Source organism: Bombina bombina, chromosome 1 (genome assembly GCF_027579735.1).
Source record: "Bombina bombina isolate aBomBom1 chromosome 1, aBomBom1.pri, whole genome shotgun sequence".
Lineage (NCBI taxonomy): Eukaryota > Metazoa > Chordata > Amphibia > Anura > Bombinatoridae > Bombina > Bombina bombina.
The window spans coordinates 810,264,821-810,283,310 of record NC_069499.1 but is presented as its reverse complement, the minus strand read 5'-3'; positions in this window follow the sequence as shown (position 1 = coordinate 810,283,310).

Sequence of the window (18,490 nt, the reverse complement as noted above, 5' to 3'; positions counted from 1 at the left end):
TGAGAGAGGTATCATGAGCACTGCCGGTTCTGTGGTTTGATTGTCCATTGATCCATCAATTTGGTAAGCTGCACTGATACTTTTGTTGCCTGGAGCATATAATGGATTGTAGTAATGCACTATATGTCTTTTCATGCCCCGTAAGATGCTTTAAATTTTTATTGCACGCCTCTGCTTCACTCTGTGTTATTATAATTATACTGGAAACAGCATTCGAAGTTCAAGCATTTTACAGCAATATTTATGAGACGTTTTTGTATCATACAAATATGGCATCAGCTAGTTTTGTTTTAAAACAAGATAATGAAGAAATCAGTGACTGTGAGGATCTGTTTAACAGTGATGTAATTGAGAAAGAACAAAATGGAGACATGGACAGTTTATTTTTCAGAATGGATAATCTCCTTAAACAGGACTCTAGGCTAGAACTTGATATCAAGACTTTTAATATTTACAAAAAGGCTAAACGCATACCTAGAGGACTCCGCATTAAGAAGTTTCCTTCTTTTCATGTAACTGACATGGACTTTATTAACAAGTGGAATAATATTCTTACTGAGTGCTCTCTTGCACTTATTGATCTTTTGATTGACTATAAAAAACAATTACGTATACAATTAGGTCTTGAGAAACAGAAATTGCAAGATTACATTCGTCCTTTATCTGAGAGAACAGATTTTAAATTGTATGATGACAAAATACAGAAGGTTATCATGGAATTTAAAAATAATCTGTGGCAATTCAAGAAGCAAAAAATACTTAGAGATAAATCTGATTATGATAATGACAAAGTGTATAGATTCCCACAATTTGAGAACAGGAAAAGGAGTAGACAGTCTAAGAGAAGTGCAGATAAGAGAGTAAAATTTGCTGACACAGACACAGAATATGATTATGATTCATCAGATGTAGAAATCAGTGAAACACAAGTGAGAGCAGCCCCCTCTTTTGTATTACAGCAAAATGAGGTTACACATGTTGTAGATAATGATACTATGTCAAAAAAACAGAAAGGCCCCCTGACACAAAGAAAAAAATACATAGAGCGGGCAAAGATTCAACAGAGCAGCCCATATTAAAGACAGGGAATGCCAAGACGCACAGGTATCCTCAAAGGAAGAAGGGGAATCAGCCTCAGAAGTATATTTAAATCAGTTTGAAAATGTACTCAATTTGTCATCTAAAACTTTAACTCAGGAACAACTTTTTGTTCTGTCATTGGGTTTAAGCTTTGCTCCTACCTCCCATTTTGATCTATTTAATACAATTGTAGATTTAAATAAATTCATCAGAATTTTGGTATTAAAGAAACATTTTTCAGGAGTTGAGAACGTAGTTATGCCATTGGAGGTTGAAACCAATGATCCCACTACAATCAAAGATTTTTCTGATAAATGTGCGTTACTTGATTTAGTTTCATTAGAAAAGGATAGTTCAATGGCACTGGATCAAGAAAAATCTGTCAGAATTGATATCAGTAAGTTGAAACCCAAATCAGATTTTTATCCAATTAAAACCAGATCTAGTGCCATTGAGGTATTTCAGAAAACAGTTGAGTTAAAATTGAAGGAGTTACATGATAGTATTGATTGGAAGTCACACCTAGGTTATAATTTAACTAGGAAACAATATCAAGCTCTGAAATCTTTGGAGAAAATGCAGGAAATAGTTATTCGTGGATCAGATAAAGGGGGAAAAGTTGTAGTGCTGAATAAATTGGATTATTTGGAGGAAGCTTGGAGACTGCTTTCTGACAAAGAGGTTTACTTAAAATTGCCTAATAATCCTACTTTTCGTTTCCAAAGGGAACTTTATTCCATCATTGATTCGGCGGCCTATAATGGGGTAATCACACAAAAGAATTTGGAATTTTTAAAAGTTCAGTATCCAAAAGTGGCAATTTTCCATTATTTGCCCAAAATTCACAAAAGTGTGTGTAAACCCCCAGGCCGTCCAATAGTGGCTGGTATTGGTTCTTTAATTGAACCCCTTTCTGAAACTATTGATGCATTCTTACAACCTATGGCCTAGATTTGGAGTTTGGCGGTAGATGGGCTGTTAACGCTACGCAGGCTTTTTTCTGGCCGCACCATAAAATTAACTCTGGTATTGAGAGTCCAAAAAAATGCTGCGTTAGGCTCCAAAAAAGGAGCGTAGAGCATTTCTACCGCAAATGCAACTCTCGATACCAGAGTTGCTTACGGACGCGGCCAGCCTCAAAAACGTGCTCGTGCACGATTCTCCCATAGGAAACAATGGGGCTGTTTGAGCTGAAAAAAAACCTAACACCTGCAAAAAAGCAGCGTTCAGCTCCTAACGCAGCCCCATTGTTTCCTATGGGGAAACACTTCCTACGTCTGCACCTAACACTCTAACATGTACCCCGAGTCTAAACACCCCTAACCTTACACTTATTAACCCCTAATCTGCCGCCCCCGCTATCGCTGACCCCTGCATTATATTATTAACCCCTAATCTTCCGCTCCGTAAACCGCCGCAACTTACATTATCCCTATGTACCCCTAATCTGCTGCCCCTAACACCGCCGACCCCTATATTATATTTATTAACCCCTAACCTGCCCCCCACAACGTCGCCGCCAGCTACTTACAATAATTAACCCCTAATCTGGTGACCGCAAAGCGCCGCCACCTACGTTATCCTTATGTACCCCTAATCTGCTGCCCCTAACACCGCCGACCCCTATATTATATTTATTAACCCCTAATCTGCCCCCCTCAACGTCGCCGACACCTGCCTACACTTATTAACCCCTAGTCTGTCGAGCGGACCTGAGCGCTACTATAATAAAGTTATTAACCCCTAATCCGCCTCACTAACCCTATCATAAATAGTATTAACCCCTAATCTGCCCTCCCTAACATCGCCGACACCTAACTTCAATTATTAACCCCTAATCTGCCGACCGGAGCTCACCGCTATTCTAATAAATGTATTAACCCCTAAAGCTAAGTCTAACCCTAACACTAACACCCCCCTAAGTTAAATATAATTTAAATCTAACGAAATTCATTAACTCTTATTAAATAAATTATTCCTATTTAAAGATAAATACTTACCTGTAAAATAAACCCTAATATAGCTACAATATAAATTATAATTATATTATAGCTATTTTAGGATTAATATTTATTTTACAGGCAACTTTGTAATTATTTTAACTAGGTACAATAGCTATTAAATAGTTAAGAACTATTTAATAGTTACCTAGTTAAAATAATAACAAAATTACCTGTAAAATAAGTCCTAAACTAAGTTATAATTAAACCTAACACTACCCTATCAATAAATTAATTAAATAAAATACCTACAATTACCTACAATAAAACCTAACACTACACTATCAATAAATAAATTAAATACAATTTCTACAAATAACTACAATTACATAAACTAACTAAAGTACAAAAAATAAAAAAGAACTAAGTTACAAAAAATAAAAAAATATTTACAAACATAAGAAAAATATTACAACAATTTTAAACTAATTACACCTACTCTAAGCCCCCTAATAAAATAACAAAGACCCCCAAAATAAAAAAATGCCCTACCCTATTCTAAATTAATAGAGTTAAAAGCTCTTTTACCTTACCAGCCCTGAACAGGGTCCTTTGCGGGGCATGCCCCAAGAAAATCAGCTCTTTTGCCTGTAAAAAAAAACATACAATACCCCCCCCAACATTACAACCCACCACCCACATACCCCTAATCTAACCCAAACCCCCCTTAAATAAACCTAACACTAAGCCCCTGAAGATCTTCCTACCTTATCTTCACCTCACCGGGTATCACCGATCGGTCCTGGCTCCGATATCTTCATCCAACCCAAGCGGGGGCTAGACATCCACTGAAGAAGTCCAGAAGAGGGTCCAAAGTCTTCCTCCTATCCGGCAAGAAGAGGACATCCGGACCGGCAAACATCTTCATCCAAGCGGCATCTTCGATCTTCTTCCATCCGGTGCGGAGCGGGTCCATGTTGAAGCAGCCGACGCGGATCCATCCTCTTCTTCCGGCGTCTCCCGACGAATGACGGTTCCTTTAAGGGACGTCATCCAAGATGGCGTCCCTCGAATTCCGATTGGCTGATAGGATTCTATCAGCCAATCGGAATTAAGGTAGGAATATTCTGATTGGCTGATGGAATCAGCCAATCAGAATCAAGTTCAATCCGATTGGCTGATCCAATCAGCCAATCAGATTGAGCTCGCATTCTATTGGCTGATCGTAACAGCCAATAGAATGCGAGCTCAATCTGATTGGCTGATTGGATCAGCCAATCGGATTGAACTTGATTCTGATTGGCTGATTCCATCAGCCAATCAGAATATTCCTACCTTAATTCCGATTGGCTGATAGAATCCTATCAGCCAATCAGAATTCGAGGGACGCCATCTTGGATGACGTCCCTTAAAGGAACCGTCATTCGTCGGGAGACGCCGGAAGAAGAGGATGGATCCGCGTCGGCTGCTTCAACATGGACCCGCTCCGCACCGGATGGAAGAAGATCGAAGATGCCGCTTGGATGAAGATGTTTGCCGGTCCGGATGTCCTCTTCTTGCCGGATAGGAGGAAGACTTTGGACCCTCTTCTGGACTTCTTCAGTGGATGTCTAGCCCCCGCTTGGGTTGGATGAAGATATCGGAGCCAGGACCGATCGGTGATACCCGGTGAGGTGAAGATAAGGTAGGAAGATCTTCAGGGGCTTAGTGTTAGGTTTATTTAAGGGGGGTTTGGGTTAGATTAGGGGTATGTGGGTGATGGGTTGTAATGTTGGGGGGGTATTGTATGTTTTTTTTTACAGGCAAAAGAGCTGATTTTCTTGGGGCATGCCCCGCAAAGGGCCCTGTTCAGGGCTGGTAAGGTAAAAGAGCTTTTAACTCTATTAATTTAGAATAGGGTAGGGCATTTTTTTATTTTGGGGGTCTTTGTTATTTTATTAGGGGGCTTAGAGTAGGTGTAATTAGTTTAAAATTGTTGTAATATTTTTCTTATGTTTGTAAATATTTTTTTATTTTTTGTAACTTAGTTCTTTTTTATTTTTTGTACTTTAGTTAGTTTATGTAATTGTAGTTATTTGTAGAAATTGTATTTAATTTATTTATTGATAGTGTAGTGTTAGGTTTTATTGTAGGTAATTGTAGGTATTTTATTTAATTAATTTATTGATAGGGTAGTGTTAGGTTTAATTATAACTTAGTTTAGGACTTATTTTACAGGTAATTTTGTTATTATTTTAACTAGGTAACTATTAAATAGTTCTTAACTATTTAATAGCTACTGTACCTAGTTAAAATAATTACAAAGTTGCCTGTAAAATAAATATTAATCCTAAAATAGCTATAATATAATTATAATTTATATTGTAGCTATATTAGGGTTTATTTTACAGGTAAGTATTTATCTTTAAATAGGAATAATTTATTTAATAAGAGTTAATTAATTTCGTTAGATTTAAATTATATTTAATTTAGGGGGGTGTTAGGGTTAGGGTTAGACTTAGCTTTAGGGGTTAATACATTTATTAGAATAGCGGTGAGCTCCAGTCGGCAGATTAGGGGTTAATGTTTGAAGTTAGGTGTCGGCGATGTTAGGGAGGGCAGATTAGGGGTTAATACTATTTATGATAGGGTTAGTGAGGCGGATTAGGGGTTAATAACTTTATTATAGTAGCGCTCAGGTCCGGTCGGCAGATTAGGGGTTAATAAGTGTAGGCAGGTGGAGGCGACGTTGAGGGGGGCAGATTAGGGGTTAATAAATATAATATAGGGGTCGGCGGTGTTAGGGGCAGCAGATTAGGGGTACATAAGGATAACGTAGGTGGCGGCGCTTTGCGGTCGGCAGATTAGGGGTTAATTATTGTAGGTAGCTGGCGGCGACGTTGAGGGGGGCAGGTTAGGGGTTAATAAATATAATACAGGGGTCGGCGGTGTTAGGGGCAGCAGATTAGGGGTACATAAGTATAACGTAGGTGGCGGTCGGCAGATTAGGGGTTAAAAAAATGTAATTGAGTTGCGGCGATGTGGGGGGACCTCAGTTTAGGGGTACATAGGTAGTTTATGGGTGTTAGTGTACTTTAGGGTACAGTAGTTAAGAGCTTTATGAACCGGCGTTAGCCCAGAAAGCTCTTAACTCCTGCTTTTTTCCTGCGGCTGGAGTTTTGTCGTTAGAGCTCTAACGCTCACTTCAGAAACGACTCTAAATACCGGCGTTAGGAAGATCCCATTGAAAAGATAGGATACGCAATTGACGTAAGGGGATCTGCGGTATGGAAAAGTCGCGGCTGAAAAGCGAGCGTTAGACCCTATTTTGAGTGACTCCAAATACCGGCGGTAGCCTAAAACCAGCGTTAGGAGCCTCTAACGCTGGTTTTCACGGCTAACGCCGAACTCTAAATCTAGGCCTATGGTAACTAAATTATTAAGTTATGTAAGAGATAACAGTGATGTTATTCAACAGCTAGAAAAACTAAAATGGAAAGTAGGATATTCCTTTGTCTCAGTAGATGTTATTTCACTCTACACATGTATACCACATGACAAAGGGATAGAGGTAGTCAAATTTTTCTTGGATAATTTTTCAGGCTATGATGTTAAATTGAAAGAGTTTATTCTTACCTCCATTGATTTTCTCCTAACACATAACTTTTTCATGTTTGAAGGTGACTATTATCTCCAAAGACGTGGGACAGCTATGGGGGCTAAATTTGCCCCATCCTATGCCAACCTGTATTTAGGTTGATGGGAGCTGTCCCACGTCTTTGGAGATATTAATCCATTTAGGGAGCACATACTCTATTTTGGTCGCTACATAGATGACCTTTTGGTTGTCTGGAAAGGGTCAGAGGAGATAATCCCTGACTTTATAGAGTATTTACAAGATAATGATCTTAATTTAAAATTTACACATGTGACCAGTACAGAAAGTGTTCCCTTCTTGGATATAGAACTACGAGCCAATTGTGATGAACAGAGTATTGAAGTCGAATTGTATCGCAAAGAGATGGCTGGGAATACAATTCTCAATGCCACCTCCTGTCATCCTAAGCACACAGTGGTATCTATACCTAAGAGTCAATACATACGTGTTAAACGTAATTGCACTAAATCAGACAAATATGAATTTCATGCGAACGAATTAACTGAAAGATTCTTAAAAAGAGGTTATGATAAGAATAACCTAGATAGGGCAAAGAAATTGGTTGACCCTCAAGATAGGGACTCACTATTCACTAATAAAAAACAGCTTAATCCTATGCAGAACAAACCTAAATTCATTACTATCTACAGCACTGAGTATCACAAAATCTGTAAAATCATACGTGAATCTTTGCCTATATTAGAGGCGGATGATGCACTTAAAGAGATTGTACAAACAGGCTGTGGATTTGTGTCACGGAAGGCCAAAACCTTGGGAAACCTTCTGTCTCCTTCTATGTTACCAAAAACAAAAAAAGATAATTGGCTTTCATTAAAGCCTGGCTTTCATAAATGTAATAGCATTAGGTGCAAGTCATGTGCATATGCTATATTTGGAACAGAGTTTAAATCCCAGGTTACAGGTAAATCTTATCAGATAGAACAGTATTCCACTTGCAATTCTACATATGTCATTTATTTGCTCACCTGCATGGGGTACTATAAGCAGTATGTAGGACTCACTACACGACCCCTGAAAGACAGGTTCTTAGAGCATTTAAGGTCCATTGAAGACCCACATTCAACTACTCCAATGTCACTAGACTTTAAGAAAGAACACCATTCTGATACTTCCTTATTGGCATTTCAATGTATCCAATTCATTCCCAGACACCCAAGAGGTGGTAATAGAGAAGAAATTCTTAAGAAAAGGGAAGTTTTTTGGATTTTCCAATTGGAAACTGTAGTGCCAAAAGGTTTAAATTCAGAATGGGACATAAAATTATTTGTTAAATAAATGTATTGCTACTTGTTATTTTATGTATATATAAAAAATTCTTCTAAAATGTATTTTGCATGTTAGCATATATCTTTATTATCTTTATTATCTTGTTATAAATAATGTTTACACTAAGCACATTCCCTTCTCCCTATATACCTTTATAATGAGCAGAACACAGGTGCATGTATATTTCTGCAAAAAGGTTCCTTAACATGATTGGCTGTGAGAAAACAGGGTGTTGCTTTTCAGGTGTATTTAAGTTTAGCCATTAAGTCATTATTCAGCAGGCTGTCATTGATGAAACATGTTTGAAATTTAGCCTGTACATTCATGTTACAAGTTAAATAAAGACTATTTTGCTTTTACCTTAACGTCTGGCTGCTGTCCTTGGATACCTTGGCTATCTTGTTTGCAGTTTGCCCTTTTCTTGTTGCTGTGGTCCTTTGGAGAGTAGGAGACCGGGTGCCTTCCTGTGCCTGTTGCTTGGTGATATTAAATTGTTATCTTGGAAAGCTTTGTTTTTGGTTGCTATTTCTTCTGCTCATAGAGTTTCTGAGCTTTCAGCGTTACAATGTGATTCGCCTTATCTTATATTTCATTCTGATAAGGTGGCTTTGCATACCGAACCTGGATTCCTTCCTAAGGTTGTTTCAAATAAGAATATTAATCAGGAAATTGTTGTTCCTTCCTTGTGTCCTAATCCTTCTTCTAATAAAAAGCATCTGTTACATAACCTGGACGTGATCCGTGCCTTGAAGTTTTACTTACAGGCGACTAAGGATTTCCGTCAATCATCTTCATTATTCATTGTTTATTCTGGAAAGCATAGGGGTCAGAAAGCTACGGCTACCTCTCTTTCTTTTTGGCTGAGGAGTATCATCCGCCTGGCATATGAGACTGCTGGACAGCAGCCTCCTGAAAGAATTACGGCTCATTCTACTAGGGCTGTGGCTTCCACATGGGCTTTTAAAAATTATGCTTCTGTTGAACAGATTTGCAAGGCTGCGACTTGGTCGTCTCTTCATACTTTTTCCAAATTTTATACTTTTGCTTCTTCTGAGGCTGTTTTTGGGAGAAAGGTTCTTCAAGCAGTGGTGCCTTCCGTTTAGGTCTCTGTCTTATCCCTCCCATTTCATCTGTGTCCTGTAGGTTTGGTATTGTATCCCACAAGTAAGGATGAAATCCGTGGACTCGTCGTATCTTGTAGAAGAAAAGTAAATTTATGCTTACCTGATAAATTAATTTCTTCTACGATGTGACGAGTCCACGGCCCTCCCTGTCTTTTTTTCAGACAGATTATATTTTATTTTTTATAACTTCAGTCACCTCTGCACCTTTAGCTTGTCCTTTCTCTTCCTAAACCTTCGGTCGAATGACTGGGGGTGGAGGGAAGGGAGGAGCTATATATACAGCTTTGCTGTGCTGCTCTTTTCCACTTCCTGTTAGCAGGAGGTTAATATCCCTCAAGTAAGGATGAAATCCGTGGACTCGTCATATCATAGAAGAAATTAATTTATCAGGTAAGCATAAATTTACTTTTTCTTCTTAAGGTGGTTTCGGATAGAAATATTAATCAGGAAATTATTGTTCCTTCTCTCTTTCCTAATCCTTCTTCTCATAACGAACGTCTGTTGCATAACTTGGATGTTGTGTGTGCTCTCACATTTTACTAAAGGCTACTAAGGATTTTCGCCAGTCTTCTGCCCTGTTTGTTTCTCTAAAAACATAAGGGTCAGAAGGCTACTTCTACTTTTATTTCCCTCTGGTTGAGAAGTATGATTCGTTTTGCTTATGAGACTGCTGGATAGCAGCCTCCTGAGAGAATTACAGCTCATTCCACTAGGGCTGTCTCCTCTTCTTGGACTTTCAAAAATGAAGCTTCTGTGGAACAGATTTGTAAGGCGGCAACCTTGTCCTCTCTGCATACTTTTTCCAAATTTTTCAAACTTTTGCCTTGGCTGAGGACTCTTTTGGGAGAAAGGTTCTTCAAGTGGTGGTGCCTTCTGTTTCGGTATACCTGTTTTGTTCTCCCTCCCTGTTCTTTCTGTGTCCTCTAGCTTGGCTATTGGTTCCCACTAGTAACTGGAATGACCTTGTGGACCCTCCATGCCTTAGGAGAGAAATAAAAATGTATGCTTACCTTATAAATTTTTCTCTTTCCGGACATGGAGAGTCCACGACCCCACCCTTAAGATTAGACAGTATTTTTTTACTAAACCTCAGGCACCTCTTTGTGTTATCTTCTTTTCCATTTCCCTTCAGCTGAATGACTGGGGGTTATAGGTAAGGGAAATGACACTTAACAGCTTTGCTGGGGTGCTCTTTGCCTCCTCCTGCTGGCCAGGAGGGAATATGCCACTAGTAATTGATATGAAGTTGTGGACTCTCCATGTCCGGAAAGAAAGAAATTTATTAGGTAAGCATAATTTTTTTTTTTAGTAGACAGCCCAAAGGGGCATATTTATCAATGTGCAAGCTGATATGATTCCCCCCTCAATACACTACCCCCTACCCCTCCCAGATCCCTTTCCCAACACTCCCGCCCCCTCACCCCCCCTCTCCCTCCTTCTCTTTCACTAAACATTTGCCATAGGGGAGCAGTCCCACCTGCTCCTGCCCCATCATGCTCACTTCCACCCTCTCATGCCCACTCCTGGACCTCTCATAACCATTCACCGGAACTCCTCCAGCGATGGGCCACCCACTCGCTTCCCTCTTATCCCTCTCACGCCACCAACAATCAGCACCATCACTGGCCTATGCAGAGAGGTTCACAGTTGCTTACCAGAGGGTATTGCAGGATGCCTCAATATAGAGGCATCGCTGCAATACCCTGAAAACGACTGGAAGTGATCACAACCCCTGAAGACATGCCAGGCATGTCCTTGGTCTCCTCTTGTAATCTAGGCTTAGATTTTGTCCTAATAAAGAGAGACACTGCTAGGATTGCCAGGTATCCAGTATTCATATGGGCAGTCCAATATTTCAGAAAGCTGTCCAGTAAAATATTTACTAAAATACTGGACACTTAAAAGTCCATTTTTTTATAAAGTCCCCTGAGTGGCAGCTACATTTCTTTCCTATGACACGAAGAGTCCACAAATCATTCCAATTACTAGTGGGATATTAACTCCTGGCCAGCAGGAGGAGACAAAGAGCACCCCAGCAGAGTTGTTAAGTGTCACTTCCCTTACCCATAACCCCCAGTCATTCTCTTTGCCTCTGTCAAGGGAGGATGTGCGAAGATGGTGTCTGAAGATATTTAATCCTTTAATGGGTACCTTTCCCTACAAGCAAGGATTTGGGGCTATGCTGCGTCCATTTCAATCTCTTTAGTAAGAGTGATGATGTTTTTTAGCAGTTAGAAAGCGGTGAGGTGGTCTTTGCTTTATTTCTAACATCTATGCTACCCCTTTGCAAGAAAACAAGGGTTGGTTACTCTGTATTTTATTTTTCTACAGGTCTCTGACAGATACTGAATATCAGTCACACCTAAGAAGGTGTTCCTGCCCTGCAGATGGATCTATAGGTAAGTGCTCTGGCCTTCTAGGTTCTGGGGGCAGCACTCTAGAGGTTAATCCTCTGTGGATCTTTAACTAGGACTCACTTAATTCCTGTGTATGGGAATTTATTTTTGTGCAGAAATTTTTGCAGGCAATGCATCAGTGTGGAACTTGAGGATTAAAGGGTTAATGTTTTACCCTATATGTTAAGGCTGAGTTGGGCTGGACGTTTTCATGGGGGATTTTATTTTAATCCCTTATGAGACTTGTTTTATTTATTTCAGTTTAAAGACCGTAGCGATTATGTTTAGGGGACTTGTATCTTTATTTTGTTGGGGAATTGCTGTGGCACCTTATCTGGACATCATCTTGGTTCAAGCGTCATCTTTTCATCTAGCAAGATCTCATACAGAGATGTTGTTGTCTGTTCTACATTCCCACAGGTAGTAAATTAATCTGGGAAAGAGTTCCCTTGTACCAGATACAAGGGCGTGTTTCTTAGGAACAATTATAGATTCCCTGTCCCTGAAGATTTTTCTGACCAACGTCAGAAAATCCAAACTTCTTGCTTCATGTCTTTCCCTCTAGTCTGCTATTCGTCCATCAGTGGCTCAATGCATGGAGGTAATTGGTCTGATGGTTGCCTCCATGGACATCATTCCTTTTGCTCGGTTCCATCTGAGACCTCTGCAGGTATGCATGCTCAGTCAATGGAATGGAGATCACACGGATATTTCTGGATCCCCTGAGAAAAGACTCTCTCTTGTAGTGGATTTCACAGGACCATCTGTCTCGGGCACATGTTTCTTGAGACCTTCCTGGGTGATTTTGACCACAGATGCCAGTCTGTTGGGCTGGGGAGCAGTTTGGGGCTTCTTAAAAGCTCATGGCCTTTGGACTCCAGAGGAGTCTTCTCTTCCTATAAACATCTTGGAGTTGAGAGCAATCTTCAATGTCTTGACAGCTTGACCTCAATTAGCCTTAGTCCAGTTTATCAGATTCCAGTAGGACAACATCTCCTCAGTGGCTTACATCAACCACCAGGGAGGAACTCGGAACTCATTAGCAATGAAGGCGGTGACTCGCATTCTCCAGTGGGCAGAGTCTCACAATTGTCATCTTTCTGCCATCCACATCCCAGGGGTGGACAACTGGGAGGCAGATTTTCTGAGCAGGCAGACTTTTCATCCCAGAGAATGGGCTCTCCATCCAGAGGTTTTCACAATGATAACTCATGTGGGAGATTCCATAGTTGGATCAAATGGCGTCTCGTCAAAATGACAAGCTTCCAAAGTATGGTTCAAGGTCAAGAGATCCTCAAGCCGTTTTGATAGACGCTCTGGTGGTTCCTTGGATCTTCAATCTAGCATGCCTGTTTCCTCCGTTTGCTCTCCTTCCATGAGTAATTGCTTGCATCAAGCAGGAGAGAGCATCTGTGATTCTAATAGCTCCTGCATGGCCTCGCAGGATCTGGTTCGTGGATCTGGTGACAATGTCATCTCTTCCCCCTTGGAGGTTGCCTTTGAGGAAGGACCTTCTACTTCAGGGTTCCTTCCTTTATCCAAATCTAGATTCTCTGAAGCTGACTGCATGGAGATTGAACGTCTAATTTTGGCTAGATGTAGCTTCTCTGTGAAGGTCATTGATAACATGCTTCAGGCTTGTAAGTCTGTTAGTCGCAGAATTTACCATAAAGTATGGCGTAAATACCTTTATTGGTGTGATTCAAAGGGTTTCTCTTGGAGCAGAGTAAGGGTTTCATCTTTCAACTGTAGCTAATACAGTATGTACACAGTGTTGGTGTTTTTATTTATAGGACACACCAAAATAAAGAGGAAAGAGAGGGAAAAAAAACCACACAAAAAAACTAAACAATCTCCCATTGGAATGGGTAAAATACAGAAGAAAAAAGGAACCCTACACTCAACTCCTCCTGCCTCACTATACTTTGCTCTTATTTTTCATAGTATACCAGCCACTTCCCTTTAGCAAGATATCTATGAAGCAGGAAATTCATCATGTAATACTAATTCTGCAATGCTATATGAGCTCAGGAATGGAGATAATATACATTTTTGAAAATGCAGTGCATAGGATGTAATTATGGGTAGCCAGTCTAACATAAATTTTTTCTTTTTTTTTTTTCTTTTGCTGATTTTAAATGAAAAGATTCAAAGATTATTTGATTTTTGTATTTCTTGAGTGATCACAGATAAAGAGGGAACTGATTTTGCTTTCCAATTTTTAACTATAAGATGTCTGATTAGTAAAATAATTGTAATTAATATATTTCTCCTCAAATGAGAATCGGTGGGTTGAATATTAAAAAATATAATATTTTCTGGGTCCATCAAGATATCTGAGCCATAATGTTTATTTAACCAGAAAGAAATTTTCTTCCACAATTGTGCCATTCTCGGGCAGTAGTAAAACATATGTAATATATCTGCTTTGGAGTGGGAACAGCGAAAGCAACTGTCTGTTTGAGAAGAAAACATTTAAGAAAGCTTAGAGGACGTTATATAATAGTTATTTATCAATTTAAGATGTGATTCTTTCCAAATTGTTGAAATTCGACATTTATTTGCTATAATACAACTTGATTTAAATTTTTCAATCTCCAAATTTGGAAAATCGCGTGACCATGTGACACATGTCTTATTAAGAGAAAGTAGGCTCTGTTTATTTAACATGATATCATACATAAGAGAGATTGAAGATAAACTGGTTCTAAATTTATGTATACATTTCTTTATATCAGACCATGCCAAACACTGACTTGGTTCCCAACTATGACTTCTTATATAATGTTTTAACTGGAAATAAGCAAACAGGTCCTTTCTAGGGAGGTCAAATTGAAGAATAAGAGACTCAAATGTACGAATGTAACTGCCTTCATGAATGATTTGTTGTGTATTTATAAGTCCTTTCTCAGCCCAAAATTTTAATACAGTCTGACTATAGCCTGGAGTGAAATCAACAGAACCTATTATAGGGAGAAATTCGGGAAAGGAGTAATCTATTCCTAACCAAACGCAGAACTTTTGCCAAGCTATAATAATATTTTTTATAGTTACCAATCCAGTAATATTAAATGGTAACTTTTTGTAAGAACAGTGTAAACTAGCTTTCAAGGATAAAGGATATATAATGTAACTTTTAATATCCGAACAAGTGAAGAGATTAGTATCTGCTAGCCAGTCTATAGCAATTTTGACCAGACAAGCAATATTATATAATTTGATATTTGGTAGAGCAAGTCCAGCCATATCACGGGGATGCATTAGCTTCCTTAGGGCAATACGTGATTTTGTATTCTTCAAAATAAATCTAGAAAATATAGTGTATAATTTGCATAGGTCGGTTGAGAGGATAAATAGGGGTACATTCTGTAAAGGATACAGTAAATGTGCAAATATAATTGTCTTAATGATACTGACGCGAGCAGACAGGGAAATAGGCAGTGAAACCCAGGTTTCTAGATCCATTTTGATTTTTTGGATAAGAGAGTATATGTTCAATTTATACCAAAATTTCGGGTTAGCATGAATATAGATGCCTAGATATTTAAGTGTTTCCGTTATTTTAAAGGGATAATTAAGTGTACCAAATCTACTCTTTTAATCCACATTAATTCACTTTTATTATAGTTAATTTTGTATCCTGAAAAGGAACTGAAAGTATTTAAACTTTGAAGCACTACTGGAATTTCCTGGGCTATGTTTTCTAAGAATATGAGGATCGCAATATTAATCAGGAAATTGTTGTTCCTTCTTTTTGTCCCAATCCTTCCCAGAAGGAACGTCTTTTGCATAACTGGGATGTTGTGCGTGCTCTGAAATTTTACCTTCAAGCAACTAAAGATTTTCCGCAGACTTCTGACCTGATCATTGTTTTCTCTGGTGAGCTTAGGGGTCAAAGGCCAGATCTACCACTCTTTCTCTGAGAAGTGTTATCCGTTTAGCTTATGAGACCGCTGGACAACAGCCTCCTGAGAGAATTACGGCTCATCTCCTCTTCCTGGGCTTTCAAAAACGAAGCTTCTGTGAAACAAATTTGTAAGGCGGTCACATGGTCCTCTATACATACTTTTTCCAAATTCTACAAATTTGATACATTTGCCTTGGCTGAGGCTTCCTTTGGGAGAAATGTTCTTCAAGTGGTGTTGCCTTCTGTTTAGGTCCGCCTGTCTTGTTCTCCCTCCCTTTCATTCTGTGTCCTCTAGCTTGGGTATTGGTTCCCACTAGTAATTGGAATGATTTGTGGACTCTCCATGCCATAGGAAAGAAAACAAAATGTATGCTTACCTGATAAATTTGTTTCTTTTCAGGCATGAGGAGTCCACGACCCGCCCTTATTTAAATTTAAGAAGGCAGTTTTTCTGTACAAACTTCAGGCACCTTTATACCCTTGTGTTATCTTCTTTTTCCATTTCCCTTCTGCCGAATGACTGGGGGCTATGGGTAAGGGAGGTGACACTTAGCTCTGCTGGGTCGCTCTTTGCCTCCTCCTGCTGGCCAGGAGTGAATATCCCACTAGTAATTGAAATGATTTGTGGACTCTCCATACCTGGATATAAACAAATGTATCAGGTAAGCATACATTTTGTTTTTATATGCCTCATATCCCTCTATGCAATAAAAAAGCAACAATGCGCATGTGCTGATTTGCTTGTTACTAGCAGCAAAGGATGTTGAAACAAGTCCCTGTCTTAAATGTTACTGACAGTCATGGTTTTGGGGTGTTAAAACTCTGTGTGTCTGTTACATTTAGCCACAGAGGAAAATCACTGCTTTATATTTTCATTGTAAATCATGGTTGTGTAAAAACACTACTGTGTGTGTCCTGTGTGTGTCCTAAGGGGTCAAATCAATTATTTATGTATAATACTTTCATCTAAAAAGGTAAAATCATTGAAAGCCAAGGGGATAAAATAGCTGCTGACCTGTGAAAAAATATGTATGTTGTGGCCTTAGGTAGAGATTTGTAGAAGGGCTTTTGTGACCCCACCTGTCACTAGTCCCATTCAACTACCAGGCGTCCAGTATTTTTTTTTGCATATATGTTTATATATATATATATATTTATATATATATATATATATATACACACACACACACACGCACACATACAGAGGAACGCACTCACAGGAGCAAACCACCGGCTCAATACTATTGTTAGCCTGTTCTATAACGATTTACCACCTGAGTGCAGCTTCTTTTTAGCTCAGTAATGCTTTTAACAGGGTAGATTTTCCTGTAGTATTTCAGTTCGATTCTGCCTATTACGGTCAGACCAGCACCGAAATACCAGGCAATTCCTCTCTGAACAAGGAACACAGCAACCCCAGGTGATCATTTCGGCCTTCATTGGGCCTCGTAAGTGAGGTGTAGCCATATTCCTCTAAGCACACTGAGCACAAGGTTTCTAAATATTTTTTTCCCCAAAAAGGCTACGACTCTCTAACACTAAACAATTATAGAAAAATAAACCTCTGATACCCAGCGGAAAAAAAAAACCGTGATGCACTGCAGATAAAGGGATAGATTACAAGTGGTGCGCTATTAAGCGCACCCGCTCGAGTGTTAACTTGGCTAAAAGAGTTGGACTTCAGATATCATAACTGTGTTAATTTATTCTACCCATAGACTTGAAAAGAGCTTGCAAACTGGAAAAACACCTATACTCATGCACTAACCCGAACTGAGATCTTAATATTGTACAGTCCAATATTCTTCACATTGAAATCTATGTAATATATATTTAAATATATATTTCTATATAAATCTGTATATATATCTATACATGTATATATTTATATAGAAATATATTAAATACAAATTATTCAGATAATTACAGATATATTTATATAAATATAAACATTATATTTATTTTTAGGTGAAGAACAATGGAATGTACAATATGCGAATCACAATTTGGGTTTAGAGCTGTAGGTCTAACGCAGTGTCGAGTTAGTACGTTTGAAGACAGTTTTTTTAAGGCGCATTATGTAGATATTAAATATAAACATAATGTAAAAATTTTAATAATATTTAAAATTATTTATGGGCTTCTCAAAAATTCTAAATATAATTATACATATGTTTTTTTCATTTGGAACCTCTATAATGCTTTTAATAAACTTTAAAGATTTTTTTAGTCGGCTGTATCAGTACTCAATCCATTGTTCTAGTTGGTATGCTGATGAATTACTGAATGGGCCAAAATTCTATGTATTCGTCTGAAGCCAATTGCACATGTTTAGTAAAGACTGTCTGCATACAAGAGTTTTATTTATCCTGTGTATGTCTAACAACTAAAACACAAATACATACTGTCCTCTGTAATGTCTTTAGTCTGATTCTCGTATCTCTCTCTCGTATCTCAAAATTGTGGTACAAATAATTATTCTATCATGGGTTGCAAATATATATTTATCATTATTTCAGTTGTAAAAGTTTACAAAAGGTATTTGTCTTTATGTATAGGTGAAAAACAAATTTCTAGAAAATCATTTGGGTGCACACAATTACTTGATGCAAATAGTTAAACTACACCAATATATATTTAACTTAAAACACTAGCTCACTTTTACCGTGCACTTAAAAAGACATTGTAGAATCTCAATTCAGTATAGATATTGTTAAGAACAAAGTATCCTAACTGGCATATAATTCTCAATTATACTATATTATATCAATCATAGACACACACACATTATTAAATGAAAAGAGGATTAAATTCTCATTAACTAGGATTAAAGTTGCTTGACTGCCTCCTAGTGCATAAATTGTAATATTTAGTCTCCTATCTGTGTAAACTATAGTAGCATTTCTTTAGTAATTCTTCTTATTATTACTATTATTAACTTAAATGAGATATTTTACATACAGTTCAGGAAATTCAATATATATGTATAAAATGTTTTTTTTTCTGTAGGGAATATAATTCAACGAACAGTGTAGTCAAACATTCAAATACAATGTTTTAATAAAGAGTAGCGGGCTAGATTACAAGTGGAGTGCTATTTAACGTTACCGCTCGAGCGT